Source organism: Podarcis muralis, chromosome 1, assembly GCF_964188315.1.
Source record: "Podarcis muralis chromosome 1, rPodMur119.hap1.1, whole genome shotgun sequence".
In the NCBI taxonomy this organism is placed as follows: Eukaryota; Metazoa; Chordata; class Lepidosauria; order Squamata; family Lacertidae; genus Podarcis; species Podarcis muralis.
Genome location: NC_135655.1, coordinates 121,320,844 through 121,327,364, shown reverse-complemented (window position 1 = coordinate 121,327,364; position 6,521 = coordinate 121,320,844). Strand labels below are relative to the sequence as shown.

At 45.2% G+C, this 6,521-nt stretch overlaps 1 pseudogene; it reads left to right on the top strand.

Moving 5' to 3' along the window:
• The first annotated feature begins 2,209 nt into the window (after positions 1–2,209).
• On the top strand, positions 2,210–5,162 carry LOC144328511 (uncharacterized; annotated as a pseudogene).
• Positions 5,163–6,521: the final 1,359 nt, after the last annotated feature.

Below are 6,521 nucleotides of genomic sequence, written 5' to 3'. Positions count from 1 at the left end.
GATAACCAGAGCATGTATCACTCTGGCAAGACAGTCCACGGGCAGGTAGGGTCTCAGCCTGCATACCAGATGGAGCTGGTAGACAGCTGCCCTGGACACGGAATTAACCTGCGCCTCCATGGACAGCTGTGAGTCCAGAATGACTCCCAGGCTGCGTACCTGGTCCTTCAGGGGCACAGTTACCCCATTCAGGACCAGGGAGTCTTCCATACCTGCCTGCCTCCTGTCCCCCCAAAACAGTATTTCTGTCTTGTCAGGATTCAACCTCGATCTGTTAACCTCCATCCATCCTCCAACCGCTTTTCATGTCTAATATGTACATTAAAAAAGAGAAAGGGAACCTGGTGCTTTTCATATATTGTTGGACTACAACCCCCATCATCGGTGACCATTGGCCATGCTATCTGGGACTGCTTATTAGAGTCTGACAATACCTGATGTCCAACCCCTGATTCAGAGGCAGTTTGGTTCAGGAGAACGAGGCACATTTATGGAGGGAATGTGGATAATCTATTCAGTTTCTCAGCTGCATTTTCATTTCATTTCATTTTCATCCCAAGCATGGAACCAGGCAAACAGATAATAATCCCACCCACGTAGATTTCCATGTTCTAAAGTCGTTTCATTATTGGGCCAGTGACTCTGATAGTTCTGTCCATTCTGTCTTGCACAAAAGTACAATTTTATCTCTATGGAGTTGTTCACAGTTACATCTTACTTGCCCAGGATTTGAGAGTTGTATCCCACCAAGTTCTACTGAGACTTGAGTTATTAAAATTAGCAAACCTGTCATGTCCATTCATTTAAACTGGCCTACTCTGACTATGGCTGCTCCAAGGTCACCTAGTGAGTTTCATGGCCCCAGTCTTCTAGTTCATAGTCCAACACTCTGACCACTACAACATTTTTATTGGCTTTTTGTGATTCCTTTTCAGCTGAAGAACAGGGTAAAAATGCTGCAAATAAATGTTGTTGTTGATGTTGTTTTTAGTGCTATTTTTCTAGAAAAAGAGGTGCCAGAATTCACCACAAACTCCTCCGTTGTTCTCTTGTAACGGCAATGGTGCCTACCTGAGAGGTGCCAGAACTGAGTCCCGGTGAGCTCCTGCTGCAAAATAACCTTGGTACTATTATTAAAATGTATTGATGCTAGCTACAATGTCAAAGGCAGAAACTTAGAAAGTGGAACTGTTCCTCTTGCATTGCTATAGCTATTTTGAAGTACAGAAAGTAACCACAACAAAAGTTCTTAAAATTCTGCAATGTAACCTTGAATGTATCCAACAGGAGGTCTTTAAACCTTAATGAGAATATTGTCCCCATGCTACTGAAATCTCTTACATATCTATGAATGTATACATCTGCTTTATAGTGATCCAGATCATTAGTCTTTCTAGCCCAGCATTTGCTATTCTGACAGTCAGACAGTGATTTGCCAAGGACTCTGGTAGAGGTCCTTCCCAGGCCTGCTACCCGAGAGCCTTTTTCAACAGAGATGCCAGCAATTGCACCTGAGACATGGTCCAGATGAGGCCTCACACTTCCCCCACCCTTACTGAAATCTGAAATAGCATCCCAGGATAATGGGAATGCTGACCTCATCATTCATATACATTAGCCACAGAAGTGAGAGTGAGAGTTGGGAGTGAGAGCTGGACCATAAAGAAGGCTGATCGCTGAAGAATTGATGCTTTTGAATTATGGTGCTGGAGGAAACTCTTGAGAGTCCCATGGACTGCAAGAAGATCAAACGCATCGATTCTTAAGGAAATCATCCCTGGGTGCTCACTGGAAGGACAGATCGTGAAGCTGAGGCTCCAATACTTTGGCCACCTCATGAGAAGAGAAGACTCCCTGGAAAAGACCCTGATGTTGGGAAAGATTGAGGGCACAAGGAGAAGGGGATGACAGAGGATGAGATGGTTGGACAGTGTTCTTGAAGCTACAAACATGAGTCTGACCAAACTGCGAGAGGCAGTGGAAGACAGGAGTGCCTGGCATGCTCTGGTCCATGGGGTCACGAAGAGTTGGACATGACTAAACGACTAAACAACAACAACCACAGACGCAGGGACCAATGTTTAGCTATTTCCAAAGATGTTCCTAGATGGCAGTATTGATACTTCAGATGGCTTTTCCTCCTGGTCTGTAGGTGGGGGTCCTTCTTCAAACAACCTCACCCAGTGTCACATGTCCGGAAATTCGACCCATGCCCCACGGCAGCCAGCAAGGCCCACCAGGTTCTGGGAGATGGTGGGTCTGGAATGTTTTCTAGTGATAACGTGTCAGCCAGCTGCTGTTGGCTCTGCTTCTCTTCCCTCCCCCCTTCTCCCATTATTTTCCAGCTCTGCCCCTCATCTATCTCTGAGCCATGACCTTCTGCAAACCATTGTTATAAGCCTATACTGTCGTCTTCTTCTCTGGAAGTTTCAGGAGGAGGAGGGGGGTGGTCTCCACCATTCCTCCTTAGTCCAGTCCCTCACACCCAGGAGGGAAGGGCCGTTCCACTCACCTCTGCCCCCGGAGTCTTTACCAAGTTACTGATGGTTCTGGTAGCCCATCTAAGGACTCAGGGTTTTGGGTGCCCCCCTATTTGAATGATGTCCTAGTCAAGGCGTTTTCAAGGACTCCGTGTGAGAGAAATGTGGCGACCACTCTGTCGTGTCTACAGTTTTGTTGTGAACTTGGAAAAGAGTGCCCTGGAGCCTACATAAATCATTACACACCTATAATGTAGATAGATTTGTAGCATCTATTTGCAGAAGTCATTTGAAAATGGACCCTGCCTACACACCAGGAGGAGGAGGGGCCATCCCTAGTATCTAGGAACCTCTGTTGAAAGAACTGTTTTGTATATGTTCTTTGGTTAAGTCATACTGACTACCAGGGCCGCCCTCCAGGGACCTCTAGAGGGAAATGGAAATTATTCCTGGAGGGCAGTTGTCCTCTTCCTCTTTCAGCTGCCTGGGTCATGTCTGTATCAATGGCTTTTGTTGGCATAGTACAAGTGGGATGGTAGCTAGGTCCTCCTATAGAATTCCTGACATGTCCATTTCTAATCCAGTTCATGTTAGTGATGTTCTATTTGTTCCTGCTGGGGCTGTTTTCAATTTGCAACCTTATAGTTGCTCTGTGGGAGAGATGGGATAACCATGTCATGTGTTCTTGCTGCATCAATGGAGTTGTGGGGTTTGAGAGGTAATCCTTGCTCGACTAGCTGGTCTGAAGAGTAAAATGGGGAGCAAGAATTTAGGGGAGCATGGCCAGTTTGGCCACACTGGGCGTGGAGCCTCAGGAGGGCACTGGGGCACAAGAGGCAGGGGTGTCAAATTTTGGTGTGGCACAGGGTGCTGCTGAAATTTGAGATGCCAAGGTCCACCACTATGGAGGTCATTTGAAGATGGACCCTGCCAGCACAGCAAGAAAATGAGCCATTCCAACTCCAGCAAAACAGGAATTCTACCAAGGATTCATGTTTTTCTCACAATTATGTGTTTTGTTCAGAAACCAAAAATAACCCCATTAGATACAACCATTAACCATGTTATCTTTGTCCACAAGTTTGTTGCTTTATAACTTTGAAAAAGGCATGCTTTTTCTCTCCAACAGTCTCTCCTTCAAGAGGATACTTAGGCCTAGGTGTAAATTTTGAGTAGACTCATCAGCCTGCTGCCCTGTTGAAAGCAAAGTGGAACTATCTATACTACAGGGGAGCAGGGCATTGGTGGCCCTATGGGTGTTTTTGCACTTCAGCTCCCAGCAGCCCCAACCAGCATGGCCAGTGCACAGGGATGATGGGAGCTGTAGTTCAGCAATATCTAGATCCTGTTAGGATAGGCTAGGCAAGGGTGGCCAGCTCCCAAGAGACTGCGATCTACTTACAGAATTAAAAACTGGCAGTGATCTACCCCCATTTTGGGGGGGTTCAGGTCAAAGTTGTTGGTTATTTTTTTTAGGGAGGAAGAAAACCCAGATTTGGGGGGGGGGGGGGAGGGACAGCCACTCACCGACAAATCGGTGGGGAAACAAACAGCCCCACTCAGTAACAAAGCCAGACGGATACCCAAAAGAGAAAACAATAGAACACCACTAGTATTCACATACAGCTCTCAAGTTAAAACAGTTCAATGCATCGTCAGAGATCTACAACCTCTCCTAGATAATGACAGTTCTCTTTCTCAAGCTCTGGGAGGAAAACCTTTCATTGCCTACAGAAAGCCACCCAGTCTTAAACAGCTCCTCACACACAATAATACAACAACCAGACTTACTGTATTTTTCGCTCCATAAGACACACTTTTTCACTCCTAAAAAGTAAGGGGAAATGTGTGTGTGTGTCTTATGGAGCGAATGCAGGTGGGAGGCTCTGCTCAGCGCTCCCTTTAAAGAGCAGCACACACAATCCACACAGCTCTTTAAAGAGTGTGTGGCTCTTGCTGGCTTTTCCGGGAGGTGGGCGAAGGGACAGAGGGCAGCCCATCAGTCCCTTCTCCCTCCTCGGGGAAAATCCCCCAAGAGCCGCACATATGCTCCACACACTCTTTAAAGGGATCTTGGGGGCTTTTCCCAGAAGCCAGAAAAGCAAGAGGGATCACTACGCAGTGATCCCTCTTGCTGTTCTGGCTTCTGGGACTCAGAATATATTTTTTTCTTGTTTTCCTCCTCCAAAAACTAGGTGCGTCTTGTGGTCTGGTGTGGCTTATAGAGCGAAAAATACAGTAACATGGACACTGGAACAAGAGCCTGCAATAAATCAAGATGCCAACTTTGCTTCCACATACACCTGGACAACATCATTATTTGCCCCAATAACTTTAAACTTACCATCTCAGCCTATTTAATTGTTCAGCTTCCAACATTATATATGCTATCAAATGCCAACAGTGCCCTTCTGCTCTCTATATTGGACAAACAGGACAAACTTTACACCAAAGGATAAATGGGCATAAATCTGACATCAGGAGTCATAAAACAGAGAAACCAACAGGAGAACATTTCAATCTACCAGGACATTCTATAAAGTCGCTGTCTTATTGCAAAAGAATTTTAGAAATACACTTGAAAGTGAAGTTGCTGAATTACAACTCATTACCAAACTAAAAACTATGGAGAGACCTGGTCTGAATAGACATATGAGATTCATGTCCCATTATATATACTAAAGCTAATTTTGGTCATCTATCCCTTTAAAAATCCCTTGTCCTTCCCTGTGGAACCAACTGCCATAACAGTCATCAACAGTTAAAAGGTTGAAGCGACCTCTGAGTATCTGACGAAGTGTATATTACACACAAAAGCTCATACCTTGAAAGCTTATATTTAGTTGGTCTTTAAGGTGCCACTGGAATTATTTTAAAATATTTTTTCATCTTTCATCTTGTTATTTATTATGACTGTGACAGATCAACTCGGCTATCCACCTGAATCAGTAAACTCCATCTTCCATTCTGCAGATCGTGCAATGGAGGGCAGGGCGAGGGGGCAGGGCCGGAAAGGGACCCACGGATCGACTGCAATCTACCAAAACCTCCCAAGCATCTACCAGTAGATTGTGATCGACCTGTTGGACATCCCTGGGCTAGAGCATCCTTCCTCAACCTGGTTCCCTACAGATGTTTTAGACTTCAGTTCCATGAGCTTCAGCTGCTACAGCCCAGTTGATGAAGCCTGTACAAGAAGATAGCAGGCATCTGTTCGATGGTCACATCTATAGCAGTTAAGTTGCTTCCTAAATCCTGTAAGTGCCAACCCCATGCTTGGGCTAAGACTGGATATTGTGAATTTTTGCTGTGGTCATTACCAAAAGCTGTATATTAGGACTGGGTTCAAAATCTATTCAATTGCAAAAGAATTGGCTACATCTGGTATTTCGCTTATTGCAAATCTGTTCCCTCATTCATGGGCATTATGTACACGGTGAGCAGAACTAGAATTGCCTAATGTTCCTTGCAGGTTGTTGTGGTTTTTGTGACACAAGCTGAATTAGAAGATTATATTGGTTCGCTGCATTACCCCCTTTGTCTAGATAATAATGGCCAAGTTAAGGGTAACATCACACCTATCGGGTGGTTCACACATAGCATACCCAGCAGTAGATGTTGCAGTCATGGAACGATGTATGAATGGGATATCAGAGCTTTCATATAATCTCATACATATAGTCAGCTCATAGATTCTTCTGCCAGTCATCAGGTGTCAGGCTGCCAAAAAAGCCCTTCCGTCTGTGGTTCAATGCTGTAAGCAGAACAGGCACGGCTTGACAGTAATTAACTCTATTGCCCAGTAACCAAGGAGACAGCTCACAGCACATCCGTCAGCTAAGCAAGTCAGTTGCAGAAGCTAAAGTTCCGTCCTCTCTTCCCCTGTATTTATGTATTTTTTCGCCGTGACTCAGCTTTTCTTAATTGTTCTAGCCTTTCCTCAACTCTTCTTTCCTGTGCTGAGAGTGGGGATGGGGAAGGAGCTGAATCAGAACTGTATTGCAGGGCAGGAGACACAGTCCCTGCTTCTCCTCTAGGAGT